This window comes from Tamandua tetradactyla, chromosome 3 (assembly GCF_023851605.1).
Source record: "Tamandua tetradactyla isolate mTamTet1 chromosome 3, mTamTet1.pri, whole genome shotgun sequence".
NCBI lineage: Eukaryota > Metazoa > Chordata > Mammalia > Pilosa > Myrmecophagidae > Tamandua > Tamandua tetradactyla.
Genome location: NC_135329.1, coordinates 91,195,594 through 91,217,647, shown reverse-complemented (window position 1 = coordinate 91,217,647; position 22,054 = coordinate 91,195,594).

Genomic DNA, 22,054 nt, shown 5'->3' with positions numbered 1-22,054 from the left:
ATTCAGGAGAATTTGCAGACTCATTTGAGTAACTGTGATGGTTTGAAGCTGTTAAGTACCTTAGAAAAGATCATGTTCTGAAATCTAATCCATTCCTGTGCATATCAACCTACTGCAGGTGGCATCTTTTGATTAGATTATTTCAGTTGAGGTTTGCTTCAGGTGGGTCTTTATTCTCTAACTGGAGTCTTTCATAAAAAGGTGAAAAACAGAGAAGAAGGACATAGAAGACAGAAAGACACAGAAGCTGAGAGAGAAAGCCACAGAAACAAAAAGGAAGCTGCTGAAGCTAGAAACTAGAAGCAATGAAACCTGGGAAAGAAGGGAGAGATCAGCAGACACGGTCACATGCCTTGCCATGTGAAGAGCAGTACCGGATCGCCAGCAACCTGTCTTCAGGAAGAAGGTATTGTCCTGATGGTGCTTAGGTATGGACATTTTCATGGCCTCAAAACTGTAGGTTTGTAAGCTAATAAATTCCCATTGTTAAAACCCAGCCTAGTTCTGGTATATTGTACTTCAGCAGCTTTAGTAAGTTAAAACTGTAACTGTATGGCAATAAACTATCTTTTCCCTGGTCTTGTTATACTATTTTTTTCTGATTTTTAAAATTTGTACTTTTATATTATTTCACTGAATGTGTATATATAATAAGTTGCCTCAAAACCTTCATGGAAGGAAGTGGGGGAAATATAGAAATATAAACAGTAGGACTTGAAGACAGATCTCTTTCCAGCTCAGTTTCTTCTGAGACACAAAGACAACAGGTGATACACTTTAAAAAAGAAGACAGCAAAATGTCAATATAAATGCCTAAGAGTTGGCTGGCTACCTGGTCCTTGAACTGTGCATCCAAATCATGGATGCAAAAGTTTTCAGAAAGTAGAGAGAACAAGATGACTGGCGGGGGGTGGGGGGGCGGACTTCTTTGGGGAGAGCCTTGCAATAAGAGTCACTTCTCTTTGCCCATGACTGGCGGGGCCTGACTGTGACATTTCAGTTTTATTTCAAGTCAGGAGAGAGGAAGCTTGGCATGTTTGTAGGTCTCCTGTGCAGTAGGGAATGCTGTGACTCTCCTCCCCCTCTCTGACCTTGCAGACGTGGGTGGGCCAACTGCAAAGATGGAAGCAACTGCCCTCAGGCAACCCAGCCTCCCAGAATGTTCAGGGCAAAGGATGTGAGATGGTTACTCATGAAGCAGAATGAGACAGGGATGGTCCAGATCCATTTTACCTGCTGCCCCAAAGCACCACGAATGGCTAGTGATGGCATCCTGCCAGAAAGCATGAGTGTGGAGAGTCCACAGAAACCCAGAAGTTGCTGTGGTGGATTTGACTAGTGGGTAGAAAAGGCATTGTAGGGCCAGAAGACCTGTGGGCAGGTGTTTGCAGGGTTATGTGTTCCTGAAGAATTCATGGAAGACCCACAAGAGGAGTCAGCTCTATATACTGTGGGCCTAGAGAGGACAAAGCTATCTCATGACCTTTTGGCCAAAACAGCCCTTCCTGTTCACTTTATCTGTCTTTCCCCTCCACCTTGAGGAAGGAAGGAGGTTCAGTACCTGGGTTGCAGTGGGAGAGCAGGGATATGGGTTTAAGCAGGGACAGAAAAAATGGTCTGTCCCCACCTTCTAGCCCATCCCCTTTAGGGCAGGGGACAGATTTAACTTTAACCCAACTTCCAAATCCTGCTTATTACATGGGCTGGTTTTTCTAATTTCTGCACTGTGACCTCACTGGAGACTTCAATGTCCTGAACTTTCTATTCCTAGGAGAGCTGAGAAACTTCATTAGACTGTTTAAGCTTTCATGTGGGGGTTGGGAAAGGACTCAGTTCAAACATTTCAAAAGAGGCCACAAGATGCAAAATGAACCTTTGGTTTCTGATGATATCCCAGGAGTCTCGCTTGATTAGTGTGTTGTTTTTATACGTGACCTTCTTATTTGCCATATCAAACTTGGACAAGGATTTACCTCTTCAATCCTCCTGGCCTTAACTCAGACTGTTTGATTTTCGAGTTGTGACATCAAGGGCCAATCTCAGGCAAAAAGTGCTCCTTTGATTCCTTCCTACCTTGTCCATCTTGGCCTTTCTAATTTCTGCTTTTTTCCCTCCTTTCCTTTCCATAGCATCTTCCTTGTGGCTCTTCAGGATTCCATTTTCACTGTTGGGGGCATGTAGGGGTTGGCCTAAATAATCAGTGACAGCAAGGATGGATTCTGAGTGAGACCTGAGTATCTCAATTTCATAAGCTCAAGGGCCAATCGCTAGGGCCTCTGTGTCCTAGTGGAGCTCTCCCCTTCGTTTTCTGTTTCTCTTCTTTTCTCCCTCTCTTCCTTCTCTTTTTCTACTTGGCCCTTCTCTCCCTTTCCCACACCCTCCTTTTCCCTCTCTCTTTCTCTCCCTCCTCCCTCTCTCTTCTCTCCTTCTCTCATGCTCATGAGTGTCCATTGCAGTGACATTGGTCTGAGTTTTTCATGCCTCATTCTGGATCTTTCTCCCACATCCTGCTCATGTCCTAATGATGCTGTATTTTCTCCAGGTAGAGAAAAAATCTACTTGGACAAACCTGTGCTACTCAAGTCTCAGACAAATTTGAACAAATTGGGGTTTTTCAGTACACTCTGCGGATTTTTACATTGAAGTGCCAAGGCCTGCTGCTCCCTCTCTGGGAAGGGCAGTTTTCTCACCTTGTTTGTCCATTGTTGACCTTCCATCATTCTAAAATATCCTAGTTGGTTTTTGCTCCTACCTTGAGGCTCCTCCCTCCCCCTCTGACCACTCTGTACTATTTTGTACCATGAATGACACTATATGGGGGTGCACTATTTTGTAACAAGGGACTCACCTGTCTGTTTCCCCATGGGACTTTGAGATTCTCAAGGGGAGGCAGGTCTTTTTGTCAAGTCTCTCCTCTAGCCCCCAGTGCAGGGCTGGCACTAGTATATATATTCCTTAAATTAAGTTTAAGTGTTAGAGAACTGATTTTATATTTTCCAGAATCATTTCAATTTAGGAGGGCCCAGGAAAAGACAATGCTTAATCCAATGGAAACACTTTGCTAGGTTGGGTGTGATGGTCAACTTCGTGAGCTAACTTGGTTCCACTTGTTTGATCAAGCAAGCACTGGCTTGATTGTTACTGTCAGGATATTTGGTGGATTTAAATCATTAGTCTATTGACTGCATCTATGGCTGATGATATCTATACGCCACAAAGGAGATTGCCTTCGGCAATGAGAGACATCTCATTCAATCAATTGCAAACTGTGAAGGGAGAACTGAGGATTTCAGCAGTCAGAACGAAGAATTTCCATCTCTACTTCAGCCAGTAGCTTCTCCTAGGGAATTCATCAAAACTTTTTCTGGTGGTTCCAACTTGTGGCCTGCCCTATGGGAACTTGGACTTGTCAATTCCTGTGGTTACATAGCCAATTCTATAATAAATCCCTTAATATATATATATATATATATATATATACACATTTGTTTTTTTGCATGGGCAAGCACCAGGAACAGAACCTGGGTCTCTGGCATGGCAGGTGAGAACTCTGCCTGCTGAGCCACCATGGCCAACCCAATCCCCTAATATTTTATAATATGTTGAGTCTTTCCCTGGAGAACCCTTGTGAATACAGTGAGATTTTACACATCTTGCAAGGGAAGAGGATTTGAGAGTTGATGGGGCTTCCTGTGCTTTTCAAATGATATAGCATAGGAAGATATATAAAGAATTGTTTGGTTATTTGATGATTGGATTAAACAGATACTTGGTCCTATCTTTCCTAGGAAAAATATTTTTAAAAACTTGTATTCCTTCTAATAAAATGTATAAGCAAAATATACTTTTTGAATAGAGAAGTAAGTAAAGGGGAATTCATTTTTCGGTTCTTTCCCATGTCACTGGAAATGACATTATTTAGGAAATATAACAAATGATAGTGTTTTTTAGGGGCAATGTCTCAGTAAATTGGAGGACGGGGGGATTCTTGCAGAAAGTTCAGGGTTAAAACTTCGTATCATTGTGAAATTGCCAAGGTGATACCAGTGGATTAATTGAAGGATTTTCATGATCGTGTCTCAATCGTGAATCACATATTAATCTTATATTTAGAGAATGAAGTGCTCTTCTGGCTTGCACAATGATTTTTCAATTCAGGGTTGAAGTGTGTATTGGTAAAAGCAAAATTTAGAGCTCCCCGGGCAGCTAGAAAAATGACTGGAGTTTTGTCTGGCACACGAATGACATGTGATTGTCAGCGTACCTCAAGAAGGGGAAGAAGCCCATATTGATTAGTTCTCTTCCAGACGACTTCCATAAATTTGAAATAAGGCAGCTCCTAACAGGGTTATTGATGCAGTGATTGCTATTTTTCACTTCAGATTGTGCTTTTGGTTGTGTGAATGTCCAGAGAAAATGTAACCAGAGAGTGATGGGAAAAGGGAAACAGCAGCAGGAAATGTGGCTCTTAATTCAGCACAGTATGATGGAGAAAGCACAGATGAGGGAAACGCGTGGACCTGGGCTCAAATCTTGCAATTTTCTCATCATTCAAGCCTCTCCTTCCTCAGCATCCCAGAGGAAAGCGAGTAGAAAGAATTCCAGCCTCGAAACCTTGTCTTTCTCAATCCCAGCCTTGGCTGAGGGATCTTGTTACATACCAAGAATGACATTGGTAGGATGTAGGTAATAGGCAGGTGAACTATGATTCTTCTAGTCTCAACTCAGAAAGAATCAATGGAAAGACTTTGGAGATGGAAGAGAGAATGAATCATTGAATTGCACATTGAGGAAACATGCTCCTCCCAAACCCAGAAAGCTTCCACTCTGGTTGAACAAAGATATAAGATGGGTCAGTTTATTGTGTTAGACAACTGTATAATTCTCTAGTCCTGAAAAGATGACTGCTTTGGACTTAAGTTCTATTTCACAAAATGGGCAGGATTTATAAGTTAAAAAGTTAATTAAAATTTCATTACTTGATATAAATTGATGTTCCTTAAGTGCCCTTTATAAATGTAAGGAAACCTTTAAAACTTTAAAAAATTTCTTTGTACCAGCTTAGAAGCTACCTTACCTGGCATCTGACATTGAAGTTTCCTTTTGTGGGTTTGGATGAGTGTGGTATCCCGATATTTGACTGACAGGTTTTCTCCAGAGTGAGAGCCATGGCAGAGAAAGAAAGGATGCATTGGTGGGGCTGGTCTTATGAAATGTGTTCTTCCTTAACTGAAATAGCTACTATTTCCAAGGGCATGAGTGGTAAGACATGCTGTAATGGACCGTCCCTGCTCCTATTTGGCAGAAAAACTCTCAGAGGTTGTACTGCTGTCTCTACTCTCCCTTCTGGGGTGAGACTGCTGTCTCCATTCTTAAGGACTCTTAGACCATCTCCTAAATTTGATGCATGTGGTTTCCTGGGCTAGGAACAGGCTCCAGGTCTGCTTTGTTGAGGTTTCCAAATTCAGTTGCTTTGAAGAAGCTTGGAAGTAAAGGCAATTCATATGCTGGCAGAGAGTATATTTTAACCTTTGGGGTAAGAACAAAATAGTCACCCCAGGACTCTATATTTATAAAAGTGAATGTTTCCATAGCAGGGAAAGAATTGCAACTAGCTCATCAGAAATCAAACCAGTGGCTCAACAGTTGCATTCAATTTCTCAGCATTTATTTGTTATAAGGCTCATGAGATTGATCTTTTAAATATTGATTCTGTGCTAGATCTTAATGTGTTGTAATGACACTTTTTTTCCCCTGGGCCAGGACTACAGTGGCAACCTCCCAGTGGGGTCTTATGATGACTTCAAAGATGACAATGTCCTGTCTGGCTTATGAGTCTCAGGAGATTTCACTGATATCTTTATGTCCATCTGGGCATCATAGTTACTGGGGTGTGGGCATGTTTTGTATGGCTACCTCATAAGTGAAATCCTGAACGTCTTCTAGACACTGTGTTCTCCTAGTTTAAGGCAGCTTCCAACATCATCACCCACAGGGAGTCTGCCAGTTGGTATCAGCCTGTTTATGACTGTTGCATATTTAACCTGGGAGCTCCCTTCCTATCTTCTACTTGTGAGCTCTTAGAGCACACATCCTGATATTTGGTCTTGAGTACCCCCATGCTCTATAAGACAAATAAACTGAATTCCATAGATAACACATCCATGAGGTGAAAGAAAAAGTATTCTGAGAAAAAGGGATGATGTGAGCATATGTGACTTAATGACAAGAATAGCTCTTTCCAGGCCTCTTGCAGTTAGATGGGACTCTGTCTAGATCTGGATAAGGAAATGAGAGTGGATATGTCATGTATGATTTCTAGGCTGAGGCAAGGATAGGATCACATATGTTTTTCTCCCCCCTCCACCTGCTGAAATGAGTATGGAAGCCTCCTGTGGGTATGTAGAGCTGTCAATGCAAAGCCTCTGCCATCTCCAAAGTCCTAGAGAGTGAACCTGCCCCACGAGGACTGAGCAAGAAACAAATATCTGTTAAATCACTGAGTTAAACCACTGAAATTTGAGCTATTTGTCACTGTAACATGTGCTTTTCCTGTCCTGACAACTGTGATATCTGCACAGATAAGTTGTGGTGCATGCACATGTGCAGGTGTGTATACATGTGTGTACTACAAGTAGACCCACGAAAATGAGACCTCAAAGAACATTCTATAGTTGGATGAAGATGGTGACCCTTGCTTGGAAGGGTCTTATTTTTCTCTAGGATTCAAGGGAACCCATCACTAAGAAGGGGTAAGTGTCTTAGAGCAGAAAAACAAAGTGGGAGAGTTATGCAAGACAAAGTAAGTACACCTTGCATTCCATGTATCACAACTCAAATCATGAGCTTCTGAAGGATCCGACAATAGAGGGTCTCATGTCTGAGCCTACCCTGTATTTTAGTCCTTCATTTTACATAAATCCTCTTACCCTTGTCAGATCATGGGCCCTGGATTTTAGTTTGGAATATATGGTCTCTCTGGCTATAAAGCCAGGACCTGGAAATTGGATTCTTAATAGACATTTGACCTAACTTTCTCTACCTGTCTCAGTGAACTGAAAATATCTAGAAAGCATTCATTTATTCATTCCTTACTTTTTAAAATGTAATAGATGTAGATACATATCTTCTTTGTGTCAAGCATTAGGAATGAAATAGGAAGTACAGTTGAATAAGAGTTATGAAAGAGACACTCGTGTGACTATGCAACTACTATGCAGTGTGTTAAGAGCTATGGTAGAACTGGAAGAAAGACATATATTTATCCTTTCTCTCCCTCAGTCTGTAGGGTGTTCTATACATCTCATTCTTCTGCCATGTCCATATCTCTGCCCATTAGTCAGGGTGTCTTAGCCCCTTTTCATCCATGAGTCAAAATTGGCAGAAGCTCTTGGGTTGTCAAGGAAAGAAGCTGAAAGTTGGATGAACTGCTCATGGAGAGCTGTTGGCAGGGCCTGAAGCTGGTGGCTTCATGGATTGGGATAAGGATTGGGTAACAAGATTGGGGGACTTTAGCATCCAGCTCAGGAAAGAGTCACTGATGGATGGAATGAAAGCTACAGCATCACTCTATAAAGGCACATTGGGGATAAGCAAACCCAACAGGATTTAATCTCAGGGAGGCTGCAGATTTGATTTCATATTTGAGGTCAGCCCTGCTTAGATGATAGCAGGAGTTGAGTCCTTCATGAGGCAAGGTCTGGGCTGAAAAGGAGCAAAACAGAAGACTGGGATAAGACAGAGGTGAGTATATAGAAAGCACCTTCTATTTTTAAGGATGTGGGAACAATGTAAAGGTTGAGTCATTGTGTTCTAGAAGTGTAGAGCTGGGTGCTGCCCAGCTGGGGCTGAGATCCTAGAAACGTGAGAGTGGGGTGGAAGGCTGTAGATCTGATAGTTTAGCACCTTAGAAGCTCAGAGGAGAGTCTTAGGGATGCTCAGGTTTCTGAGGAGAGAGCCCTGCTGGCACCTTGAGGGATCACATTGAAGCTGGTTCTGAAAGTACCAAATGGGCAGAGGACTTGACCAACTCTGCTGCTGAGATGAGGCGCCATTTCTGGGGCAATACCAGGAGGACCCGCAAACAAAGGAATGCAGCAAATCTTTTGTACCCAGCACCTGCCTTCCTGTTTCCCTCTAGTGAATCCTATGGGCAGAGTCAGCTGGCCAAGGGGAAATGCAGTTTGCAGTGTCCCCATCTTAGGGTAACTAAGCAGGGTATAGAAGGTGGATTTGGAGCTTGGAGAACACGCTTTAATAGCAGTGACTGACCTGGACCTGTTTTGCTTGGGAGATGAGTGCCTGGACTTGTTGCTATGAAAGGCAGAGGCTCTGTTGCTCCAGGTCAAGTATCAGAATCTTGGGAGAAGCAGAGATTTAAGATGGCAATCATGTTGGCGATGGTTGGCTCCTACTCACTGCTCACCCTTGGTGTGAAGCTGTGCATGGCTCCTCCGAGCTCATCCTCCATAAAATGCGCTCCTAACACTCTCTTTGCAGGGAGCATGGGAGTTTAGGGATATGTGTAATGTGCTTGGTAGAGTTCCCGGCCCCTGGAAATGTTCAGGGAATGATGACTTCTTTCCCACTAGCTTGCTTTCATGCTGTCGTCCTGTACAGCCTAGGATCTTTTCAGTTGGAATCATTGTCCCTGTTGACCCAATGCAGACTTGTTGAATTGGGCTCTTGGTTGTCATTGTTGGACATGTGAGGAGTGACATGGGGTAAGCACAGAGGGACGGAGGGCTGTCTGTCCTCAGGTGGCCTCAAATCCCCTTCTCACTGTGAATCCTGAAACACAGTAAGGCCAGGTCTTGGAGTCTCTGCAGAGTGAGAAATGTGATTCCTCTTCTTAGATAACTTGGTTTTTATCTGCTCCTTAGTTGATTAGCTGCAAGGAATAAAAATACTTCTTCTCCCAGGTCTTGCATTCTAATTTTCATTTTTAATACATGATTTGAAAGCTCAGCTGGCATTAGTTGTGGGACTGGTGATGAGCTGGAAGGAATATGGCATGTTTTCAAGGGGAATTTGAAGGCATCCATGAGCATTTGGGGACATAGTGGGGCAGGTGGGATGGAACATTTCACAGGGGCAGGTGTTGCACTGTTTGGGAAGCATCTCCTTGTGAGAATGGAAAATGAACAAGGGGGCTCTTTATTAAACAGGGATGAAGGGGAGGGGTGAGGGAGGTGATCAGCTTGGCCCAGAGTGCCTGAAGCAGTTCTGGTTTTAGTCCTGGAGTGTCTTGGGAACACTCTCATTCCTTGGAAAACTGGGATGGCATGTCACCCTACAAAGTCGGGTGCCTAATCTGAGTAACAGTTTAGTAAGCCCCAGTTTTCATCTGTCACCTTAGCCTGTCCTAGCTCCTTGTTTCCGGGCCCCAGAAAGGAAGCTTTGAGAACCTCCCTTGCCCAATTCTCCCTGGATCCTATTGCACCTCTCGGGTGTGGCAGGATGAATGGGAAGAGATAGCTTGAAGGATGGGGCTTCACACTTGAGGTGGGTTAGGGACGGGTCTCAGAAGGGCATGCTGTGGAGCTTCTCCTCCAGCTCTGGGTTCAGGGATCCTGGGACTTGGCTCTTTCCTTCGCAGATGACTGTGTATGTGTGTGTGTGTGTACGTGTGTGTGCAGGTATGAGCATGCACAAAGTTAGCACAAGAGTTTTCAGAGGGTTAAAAAAAGAGCCACAAAGAGATAAAATCAGTAGCCTGGGCTGAAAGCTGCAGCCAGAATACTTAAACTTGTCTTGCCTGCATTCCTCTCTTTCTCTTTTTTTAGATGATTCCTTTGTGGGAGATTATTCCTGAACAGAAAAAGCCTGCATTTCCGTTTAACTTAGAATCACATTGCTCCCCAACTGCTTAGGGAAACATTTGTTCCACCAGAGTCTAAATGAAGTTAGTTACACAGAAAAGGCAGCTTGGTGGTCAAGTGAATTTGGGTTGAGCCAAGTTAAGCAGGGCTCCTCCAAGCCCTTACATGCTAACATACTTAGTTAATCCCCGAAAGGGAGTTCTGGCTGCAAAATATCCTTCTCAAGTTTACTTGACCCGCAATCTCCAGTACCTGGGGTATTTGCCTGTTTCCATGTGGCATCTTTCAGCACCAGTGTTCCAGGACAGCAGTTTGAAACATTTTGCTTTAAAATACTTCCTCTTCTCATTTTGTGATTAAAATACTATCAGAGTGGCAATTCTCAAAGTTTGCTCATTTGGTTCTGTGCCTGGGGTAGGGGCTCTGGCAACAGGAAATTGGGGGCTTGCCAATGCATGTGGAAAGCCTCAGGAAGGTCTCCCTACTGGGTCCCGCCACACGCGCAGGGTCTGGTCGTACCACTGCGTATTATAGGATGTTGGTGTTTCTCTGGATCTGAGAGTGGAGCAGGTTGAGAAGGATGTGGCAGTGTGGACAGAATCTCAACCTCCAGGTAAACTTTTGTAAACTTGCATGTCTTTAAGCTGGGGTGAGCCATTGCACCTGCTATTTTTGTACATCTGGAGGGCTTGAGTGTGGGTCTTTGGTTCTCCACATTCTTTTGAAACTTGTTGGTCTGGAATAATAACATCCATTCATATACCCCCTTCTCACATTCACAGTAGGCATCTTGGCAACCACACAAATAGACAGACCCAGATGGCGTGACAGACCCAGGGCTGGTGTCAGGCCACTCTTTTTAGTTAGAAAATTTCAGCCTTTGTTCATCTGCTGCATTAACTTATTAGAACTCAGGATACTGGGTGGGGACGGGAGTTTTAGAATGTTGATATTTGGGGATAATAAAGATTTTGTTTTATTCTTGAGGACGTTTTCCCTGTGACATTAAACTTTCGTGCTTATGTTTTTTTTTTCACATGCTCAGAAAGAGTTCATGTCTCCAAGGTCAATGAGAGAAAATGGACAGAATAAACAAGATGATTTACCTACAGTTATTTTTGTTTTGTTTTGCTTTTTTTTTGCAACATTTGTTTTTGAAATAAGTGATTGGAATTGCAGGCACCAAAGACAGGTTAGAGGGAGTTAACAAAGCACTGAAGACCTAATCTCTGACAAAAGAAGGACATGAAATATTTTTGCATCTAGTACATGGAGGAGATGGTCAGCTGGGAAGCAAGCATGCCTTCTACATGGATCTGCTTCTAACCAAGTCATTAAACAAGGGTTATATATGACATTACTTCTCAAGAGAGGTCTGGCAAGAGATTTGGGAGCTGAGTATGTGATACTTGAGCAGAATGGATCACAAGGCTGTTAAAAAGATTGACAGAATCATGTAATTCTGGGTTAACACATGTTTTGGAGTCTGTCAGACCTGTGCTCAAATCTTGACTCAGGCAGTTACCTGCTGGATAAGACACATGACTTCTTTGAGCCTCAGTTTCTTCATCTATGAAATATAGGCAATGACATCCCTTTAGTGGAGCTGTAACAAAGCTTAGAAATAGCATATGTACAGTGTGTGTTGTAGTACTCAGCATATGGAAGGTGCTAGAAAAAGAGATATGATTGTGATGATGACAGGGATGTATGTACACCTGTACTGATTCTTGACTGGGAATGTGTGGTACCCAATCCGAACTGGCAGAAAAGGTTTGAGAAGAGAAATCATTTCTTCCTGGGGAGAATGGAGAGTGAGATGAGGTCACATACATTTGCCATGGAATAGCTTCACGTTAGAGGCTAGGATATGAAATCTTTCTTTTCATTGCAGAATATAAATACGCTTGCTGAAGGATAGGAAGTAGGTGGATGAAATTAAATTGCTTAAAGGCAGCATAAAAGAGAGATAGAGCACAAAACCAGATTAAAAAAAAAGACACTGTTGCATCCTGAGTGAATCTGCGTGGTTTCTCAAAAACCATTTTTCTGATTGCTTTCAGGGTTTATTGGTGCCTAGAATACAAGCGAAGGAGATGACCAGCTTTAAAGACGGGAGGAAGGAGATTGCGTCTCTCTTTTCTTGCTGAGATGCCCGAGGACTTAAGGCAAAGGTGAGTAGGCTGGGTCAGCCTGCATTCCTCAGCCTCCCAGAACTGGGTGCTATTCCTGTACCTCTCTCTTCCTCTCGCCTTGCTTTGGGGTGACCACTTGCTCTGTTGCTGCCACCCCCGGCCCTCTGAGGCCCTTGTCAGCCTCTCAGCATTGTCTTGTTCTATCAGGGTGCTGTTATATACCACGTGCTGGTTGACTCAAACTACAGGAATGCATTGTCTCACGGTTTTGGAGGCTAGAACTCCAACATCCAGCAGTCAGCAGGTTGTTCTCTTTCCCTGAGTCTGCAACTTTCTGGTCCTGGCTTGCTGTAATCTTTGGCATCCCTTGGCTTGTCGATGTATCTCCACTTCTGTCCATGGTGCTGTTGGTCTCCTCTGGCTTCTCCTTATAGCTCCTCCTAACAGATGCTATCCTGGTTTCCTTTATTTGTAAAGTCACATTGGATTAAGGTTCACCTTAATTCAGTTGCCCTCATTCAAGCAGGATCTTTGAAGATCTCATTTACAAATGACTTCACACCCACAGGGTGGGAGGTGGTGGCTAGGACTTGATCGTGTTTCAGCAAGGTCCAAAATTTAATCTACCACAGCTTCGCAGGGCCAGAACTCTGCTCCACTCCTTGCTTTATTATCAGCCACTGTGCTGGTTTGAAATGATATATGACCCTAGAAAATCCATGTTTTAATCCTAATTCCATTTTGTAAAGGCAGCCGTTTCTTCTAATCCCTACTCAGTACTGTATGTTTGAAACTGTAATTAGATAATCTTCCTGGAGATGTGATTTAATCAAGAGTGGTTGTTAAGCTGGATTAAGTGATGACATGTCTCCACTTACTCATTCTTTTTTTTTTTTTTTTTTTTTTTTTTTTATTAATTAAAAAAAGAATTAACAAAACAATTAGAAATCATTCCAATCTACATGTACAATCAGTAATTCTTAATAACATCACATAGTTGCATATTCATCATTTCTTAGTACATTTGCATCAATTTAGAAAAAGAAATAAAAAGACAACAGAATAAGAATTAAAACAATAATAGAAAGAAAAAAAAAACAAAAAAAACAAAAACAAAAAACCTATACCTCACATGCAGCTTCATTCAGTGTTTTAACATAATTGCATTACAATTGGGTAGTATTGTGCTGTCCATTTCTGAGTTTTTATATCCAGTCCCGTTGTACAGTCTGTATCCCTTCATCTCCAATTATCCCTTCTCTTTTTTTTTTTTTTAATTAACGGAAAAAAAGAAATTAACCCAACATTTAGAGATCATACCATTCTACACATGCAATCATTAATTCTTAACATCATCACATAGATGCATGATCATCATTTCTTAGTACATTTGCATTGGTTTAGAAGAACTAGCAACATAACCGAAAAAGATATAGAATGTTAATATAGAAAAAAAAATAAAAGTAATAATAGTAAAATCAAAACAAAACAAAACAAAAACCTATAGCTCAGATGCAGCTTCATTCAGTGTTTTAACATGATTACTTTACAATTAGGTATTATTGTGCTGTCCATTTTTGAGTTTTTGTATCTAGTCCTGTTGCACAGTCTGTATCCCTTCAGCTTCAATTACCCATTGTCTTACCCTGTTTCTAACTCCTGCTGAACTCTGTTACCAATGACATATTTCAAGTTTATTCTCGAATGTCCGTTCACATCAGTGGGACCATACAGTATTTGTCCTTTAGTTTTTGGCTGGATTCACTCAGCATAATATTCTCTAGGTCCATCCATGTTATTACATGGTTCATAAGTTTATCTTGTCTTAAAGCTGCATACTATTCCATCGTATGTATATACCACAGTTTGTTTAGCCACTCTTCTGTTGATGGAGATTTTGGCTGTTTCCATCTCTTTGCAATTGTAAATAATGCTGCTATAAACATTGGTGTGCAAATGTCCGTTTGTGTCTTTGCCCTTAAGTCCTTTGAGTAGATACCTAGCAATGGTATTGCTGGGTCGTATGGCAATTCTATATTCAGCTTTTTGAGGAACCGCCAAACTGCCTTCCACAGTGGTTGCACCCTTTGACATTCCCACCAACAGTGGATAAGTGTGCCTCTTTCTCCGCATCCTCTCCAGCACTTGTCATTTTCTGTTTTGTTGATAATGGCCATTCTGGTGGGTGTGAGATGATATCTCATTGTGGTTTTGATTTGCATTTCTCTAATGGCCAGGGACATTGAGCATCTCTTCATGTGCCTCTTGGCCATCCGTATTTCCTCTTCTGAGAGGTGTCTGTTCAAGTCTTTTTCCCATTTTGTAATTGGGTTGGCTGTCTTTTTGTTGTTGAGATGAACAATCTCTTTATAAATTCTGGATACTAGACCTTTATCTGATATATCATTTCCAAATATTGTCTCCCATTGTGAAGGCTGTCTTTCTACTTTCTTGATGAAGTTCTTTGATGCACAAAAGTGTTTAATTTTGAGGAGTTCCCATTTATTTATTTCCTTCTTCAGTGCTCTTGCTTTAGGTTTAAGGTCCATAAAACCGCCTCCAGTTGTAAGATCCATAAGATATCTCCCAACATTTTCCTCTAACTGTTTTATGGTCTTAGACCTAATGTTTAGATCTTTGATCCATTTTGAGTTAACTTTTGTATAGGGTGTGAGAGATGGGTCTTCTTTCATTCTTTTGCATATGGATATCCAGTTCTCTAGGCACCATTTATTGAAGAGACTGCTCTGTCCCAGGTGAGTTGGCTTGACTGCCTTATCAAAGATCAAATGTCCATAGATGAGAGGGTCTATATCTGAGCACTCTATTCGATTCCATTGGTCGATATATCTATCTTTATGCCAATACCATGCTGTTTTGACCACTGTGGCTTCATAATATGCCTTAAAGTCAGGCAGCGCGAGACCTCCAGCTTCGTTTTTTTTCCTCAAGATGTTTTTAGCAATTCGGGGCACCCTGCCCTTCCAGATAAATTTGCTTATTGGTTTTTCTAATTCTGAAAAATAAGTTGTTGGGATTTTGATTGGTATTGCATTGAATCTGTAAATCAATTTAGGTAGGATTGACATCTTAACTATATTTAGTCTTCCAATCCATGAACACGGTATGCCCTTCCATCTATTTAGGTCTTCTGTGATTTCTTTTAGCAGTTTTTTGTAGTTTTCTTTATATAGGTTTTTTGTCTCTTTAGTTAAATTTATTCCTAGGTATTTTATTCTTTTAGTTGCAATTGTAAATGGGATTCGTTTCTTGATTTCCCCCTCAGCTTGTTCATTACTAGTGTATAGAAATGCTACAGATTTTTGAATGTTGATCTTGTAACCTGCTACTTTGCTGTACTCATTTATTAGCTCTAGTAGTTTTGTTGTGGATTTTTCCGGGTTTTCGACGTATAGTATCATATCGTCTGCAAACAGTGATAGTTTTACTTCTTCCTTTCCAATTTGGATGCCTTGTATTTCTTTTTCTTGTCTAATTGCTCTGGCTAGAACCTCCAACACAATGTTGAATAATAGTGGTGATAGTGGACATCCTTGTCTTGTTCCTGATCTTAGGGGGAAAGTTTTCAATTTTTCCCCATTGAGGATGATATTAGCTGTGGGTTTTTCATATATTCCCTCTATCATTTTAAGGAAGTTCCCTTGTATTCCTATCTTTTGAAGTGTTTTCAACAGGAAAGGATGTTGAATCTTGTCAAATGCCTTCTCTGCATCAATTGAGATGATCATGTGATTTTTCTGCTTTGATTTGTTGATATGGTGTATTACATTAATTGATTTTCTTATGTTGAACCATCCTTGCATACCTGGGATGAATCCTACTTGGTCATGATGTATAATTCTTTTAATGTGTTGTTGGATACGATTTGCTAGAATTTTATTGAGGATTTTTGCATCTGTATTCATTAGAGAGATTGGTCTGTAGTTTTCTTTTTTTGTAATATCTTTGCCTGGTTTTGGTATGAGGGTGATGTTGGCTTCATAGAATGAATTAGGTAGTTTTCCCTCCACTTCGATTTTTTTGAAGAGTTTGAAGAGAATTGGTACTAATTCTTTCTGGAACGTTTGGTAGAATTCACATGTGAAGCCATCTGGTCCTGGACTTTTCTTTTTAGGAAGCTTTTGAATGACTAATTCAATTTCTTTACTTGTGATTGGTTTGTTGAGGTCATCTATGTCTTCTTGAGTCAAAGTTGATTGTTCATGTCTTTCCAGGAACCCGTCCATTTCCTCTAAATTGTTGTATTTATTAGCGTAAAGTTGTTCATAGTATCCTGTTATTACCTCCTTTATTTCTGTGAGGTCAGTAGTTATGTCTCCTCTTCCATTTCTGATCTTATTTATTTGCATCCTCTCTCTTCTTCTTTTTGTCAATCTTGCTAAGGGCCCATCAATCTTATTGATTTTCTCATAGAACCAACTTCTGGCCTTATTGATTTTCTCTATTGTTTTCATGTTTTCAATTTCATTTATTTGTGCTCTAATCTTTGTTATTTCTTTCCTTTTGCTTGCTTTGGGGTTAGCTTGCTGTTCTTTCTCCAGTTCTTCCAAATGGATAGTTAATTCCTGAATTTTTGCCTTTTCTTCTTTTCTGATATAGGCATTTAGAGCAATAAATTTCCCTCTTAGCACTGCCTTTGCTGCGTCCCATAAGTTTTGATATGTTGTGTTTTCATTTTCATTCGCCTCGAGGTATTTGCTAATTTCTCTTGCAATTTCTTCTTTGACCCAGTCGTTGTTTAGGAGTGTGTTGTTGAGCCTCCACGTATTTGTGAATTTTCTGGCACTCTGCCTATTATTGATTTCCAACATCATTCCTTTATGGTCCGAGAAAGTGTTGTGTAAGATTTCAATCTTTTTAAATTTGTTGAGATTTGCTTTGTGACCCAGCATATGGTCTATCTTTGAGAATGATCCATGAGCACTTGAGAAAAAGGTGTATCCTGCTGTTGTGGGATGTAATGTCCTATAAATGTCTATTAAGTCTAGTTCATTTATAGTAATATTCAGATTCTCTATTTCTTTGTTGATCCTCTGTCTAGATGTTCTGTCCCTTGATGAGAGTGGTGAGTTGAAGTCTCCAACTATTATGGTATATGAGTCTATTTCCCTTTTCAGTGTTTGCAGTATATTCCTCACGTATTTTGGGGCATTCTGATTCGGTGCGTAAATATTTATGATTGTTATGTCTTCTTGTTTAATTGTTCCTTTTATTAGTATATAGTGTCCTTCTTTGTCTCTTTTAACTGTTTTACATTTGAAGTCTAATTTGTTGGATATTAGTATAGCCACTCCTGCTCTTTTCTGGTTGTTATTTGCATGAAATATCTTTTCCCAACCTTTCACTTTCAACCTATGTTTATCTTTGGGTCTAAGATGTGTTTCCTGTAGACAGCATATCGAAGGATCCTGTTTTTTAATCCATTCTGCCAATCTATGTCTTTTGATTGGGGAATTCAGTCCATTGACATTTAGTGTTATTACTGTTTGGATAATATTTTCCTCTAACATTTTGCCTTTTGTATTATATATATCATATCTGATTTTCCTTCTTTCTACACTCTTTTCCATATCTCTCTCTTCTGTCTTTTTGTATCTGACTCTAGTGCTCCCTTTAGTATTTCTTGCAGAGCTGGTCTCTTGGTCACAAATTCTTTCAGTGACTTTTTGTCTGAGAATGTTTTAATTTCTCCCTCATTTTTGAAGGATAATTTTGCTGGATATAGGAGTCTTGGTTGGCAGTTTTTCTCTTTTAGTATTTTAAATATATCATCCCACTGTCTTCTAGCTTCCATGGTTTCTGCTGAGAAATCTACACAAAGTCTTATTGGGTTTCCCTTGTATGTAATGGATTGTTTTTCTCTTGCTGCTTTCAAGATCTTCTCTTTCTCTTTGACCTCTGACATTCTAACTAGTAAGTGTCTTGGAGAACGCCTATTTGGGTCTAATCTCTTTGGGGTGCGCTGCACTTCTTGGATCTGTAATTTTAGGTCTTTCATAAGAGTTGGGAAATTTTCAGTGATAATTTCTTCCATTAGTTTTTCTCCTCCTTTTCCCTTCTCTTCTCCTTCTGGGACACCCACAACACGTATATTTGTGCGGTTCATATTGTCCTTGAGTTCCCTGATACCCTGTTCAAATTTTTCCATTCTTTTCCCTATAGTTTCTGTTTCTTTTTGGAATTCAGATGTTCCATCCTCCAAATCACTAATTCTATCTTCTGTCTCTTTAAATCTATCATTGTAGCTATCCATTATTTTTTCTATGTTTGCTACTTTATCCTTCACTTCCATAAGTTCTGCGATTTGTTTTTTCAGTTTTTCTATTTCTTCTTTATGTTCAGCCCATGTCCTCTTCATGTCCTCCCTCAATTTATCGATTTCATTTTTGAAGAGGTTTTCCATTTCTGTTCGTATATTCAGCATTAGTTGTCTCAGCTCTTGTGTCTCATTTGAGCTATTGGTTTGTTCCTTTGACTGAGCCATATTCTCAATCTTCTGAGCGTGGACAGTTATCTTCTGCTGCTGGCGTCTGGGCATTTATTCAGATTTCTCTTGGTGTTGGACCCAGCAAGGTTATAATATTTTTCTGTGAAATCTCTGGGTTCTGTTTTTCTTATCCTGCCCAGTAGGTGGCGCTCGTGGCACACGTTTGTCTGCGGGTCCCACCAGTAAAAGGAGCTGTGGGACCTTAAACTTTGGAAATCTCTCGCCGTCCTGGGGGTTCGCTAGCCGAAGCGGCTTGAGTCGGCCCGGGGTCCGAACGCAGGGAGGGTTGCTGGTCGCCGCAGCCAGGGAAAGAGCCCGTCCGAATTTCCTAGTCGGCCCTGGGTAACACGCGTGGCGGGAGGGCGCCAGCGGCAGTGGCCCGCCCGAGAGAGTGCACGTTCCCCGGGAGTCACGGGGTCACCGTTCTCCGCGGCCTGGGGGTTTCCGATTCAATTCTCTCAGTTGGTCCGGGGGCTGCGTGTGGTGTGGGCGCCAGCCGTCTTTGTTTCAGGGGACCACCTCTCCAATTCTCCCAGCCGGCCCGGGAAGGGGGAGGGGAGTAACTCCGGCCGCTTGCCACCCCGCCCGGTAAGGCCCGCGCGCCTCGGCGATCTCACCCGAGCTGCTTCTCTCAGCCAGCCAGCCGTTCCAGGATGGGGTACGCTGTCTTTTTTATCTCTGTTGTGGCTTTGGGCGCTTTCTGTATCGTTTCTACTCCCCTAGTAGGTGTCCTGGAGAAGAAACTAAGATCCGCGCGTCTTACTAAGCCGCCATCTTCCAGGAAGTCTCCACTTACTCATTCTTGATTAGTTTCTGAAGTCCTATAAAAGAGGAAACATTTTGGAGAATGAGAGAGATTCAGAGAGAGCAGAGCAGAACGACATAGCCACGAGAAGCAGACCTTTGGAGATGAAGTAGGAGAGCACCTCCCAGGGAGCTTCATGAAACAGGAAGCCAGGAGAAGAAGCTAGCAGATGATGCCATGTTTGCCATACGCTCTTCCAGATGAGAGAGGAACCCTGACTGTGTTCATCATGTGCCTTTCCAGATAAGGGACAAACTCTGACTGTGTTCACCATGTGCCCTTCTACTTGAGAGAGAAACGCTGAACTTCATTAGCCTTCTTGAACCAAGGTGTCTTTCCCTGGATGTCTTTGATTGGCCGTTTCTATAGACTTGTTTTAGTTGGGACATTTTCTCAGCCTTAGAACTGTAAACTAGCAACTTATTAGATTCCTCTTTTTAAAAGCCATTCTGTTTCTGGTATATTGCATTCTGGCAGCTAGCAAACTAGAACAGCCACCTACTCCTCATCTTGGCATGTCCTGACATATGGCAACTTCAGCAGGTCTTGTTGGCTTACTCTGGGGACAGACCTACCCCTCCTTGGCCTACCTCCCACCCAGGTACTTGGCCTGTGAGGCTTCTTTAGTCATGTCCTGCACTCTGGGGGAAGGAGTGTCTCCCTAATAATGAGATTAAAAAGAGAGAAGGAGAAGAATACTGTGCTAGTTTGAAGCTGTATGTACCCCAGAAAAAGGCCACAGTCTTTTAATCTATCCCTATGGGTACAGCCTTATTGTAGGTGGGACCTTTTGGTTAGGCTATTTCAGTTTAGATGTGATCCACTTCATTCAAGTGGGTCTTAATCCTTTTTACTGGAGTCTTTCATGAGAGGAAAAAGGACAGAGAAAGCTCATAGAGAAACACCTGGAGAGAGAGAGAGCTCACAGAGAGAGGAAAGCTCAGAGAAGCAAGCAAGGACACGCGGAGGTTGAAAGCAATGGGACCCAAAGAGAAGGACCAGTAGATGCCAGCCATGTCCTGGAGTCTTGTCTTCAGAGAAGGCATCATCCTGTTGATGCCTTAACTGGGACATTTATATGACCTTAGAACTGTACATTTGCAAGCTAATAAACCCCATCATTATAAAAGCCATCCCAACTGCATTTTGGCAGTTTTAGCAAACCAAAACATGGATGGAAGCTTTGTTTAATGCTGAGAAATTATTTTAATGGAATAAAAACAACTTCTAGATTTGTGGTTTTTACAGTGTGGTCAGAGGACAATGGGCAGGTCCCCAGGACCCTTTCAAGGGGATCCTTGAGATTGTAACTACCTTAATAACAACACTGAAGTGTTAGCTGTTTTTTTCTCTCTCATTCTCTCATGAGCATATATTGGAGTTTTCTAGAAGCTATGTAACATGATTACATCATCTTTCTGTGACTGATGAGATGTATGCTGTGTGCTTTTGTCTTTTAAAATTTCCCATTTGAATTTCCAATTTAATAAAGATTGGCAGATATAACCCACACAAATAAAAGCTTTTGGGAAAGGGCAAATTCCTCAATAAATTTGGAGAGCATAGAGGTGTCCTGAGACCAAAAAGTTTGGGAGCCACTGTTTTAGATCATGGTTGTGCATTCTGTTGAGGTAGGAAGAGAAACTCATCATGGGTGGTGTGCTGGTTTGAAAGGAAGTATGCCCCCTAAGAAAAGCCATGTTTTAGTATAAATCCCATTTCATAAAGGTAAAATAATCTCTATTCAATGCTGTGTGTTTGAAACTGTAATGAGATCATCTCCCTGGATGATGTGACTTAGTTAAGAATGGTTGTTAAACTGGATTAGGGGATGACATGTTTCCACCCATTTGAGTGGTTCTTGATTAGCTTCTGAAGTCCTATAAAAGAGGAAACATTTTGGAGAATGAGAGATTCAGAGAGAGCAACACTATGAAGCAGAGAGTTCACCAGCCAGTGACCTTTGGAGATGAAGAAGGAAAACGCCTCCCAGGGAGCTTCATGAAGCTGGAAGCCAGAAGAGAAAGCTAGCAGATGACGCCATATTTGCCACATGCCCTTCCAGCCAAGAGAGAAGCCCTGACTGTGTTTTCCATGCGCTGTCTCACTTGAGAGAGAAACCCTGAACTTCATCGGCCTTCTTGAACCAAGGTATCTTTCCCTGGATGCCTCTGATTGGACATTTCTATAGACTTGTTTTAATTGGGACATTTTCTCGGTCTTAGAACTATAAACTAGCAACTCATTAAATTTCCCTTTTAAAAAGCTATTCCATTTCTGGTATATTGAATTCCAGCAGCTAGTAAACTAGAACAGGTGGGGATTTGAAGAATCTCCAGGCTTTGTAAATGCAAGGGGTCATGCAGAAGGGGCAATTGACTGTTGCCTTAATTGCACTTGCTCATTCTTTCCTTAATTACATGAGGCATTTTAGTGCATGGTTTGAGCATGCAAACTGCTTCTAAATTGATGTCACCTTGGGCACGTTCATTAATTTCCCTGTACCTCAGTTTCCTCATTTGTCAATAAGGATAAAAGGACTCTTCTTGTGGGATTTTTATGAAGACTTAAAAGGAGCATGCAGGTGAATTGCTTATCCAGGGCCCTTCTACATGCTCATTGTTCTTTGCTTGTCCCTTCCTGCTCCTTTATACATTCTCCACCCTCTTTGCCTTTTTCTATCCTGTGAGTGGGATGGGGACAGGAACAATGATGGATGATATCATTTAGGCTTCCTTGACCTCCAACTTCCTGCTAAATTTGGCCATTGGGAAGCACCAGCCTA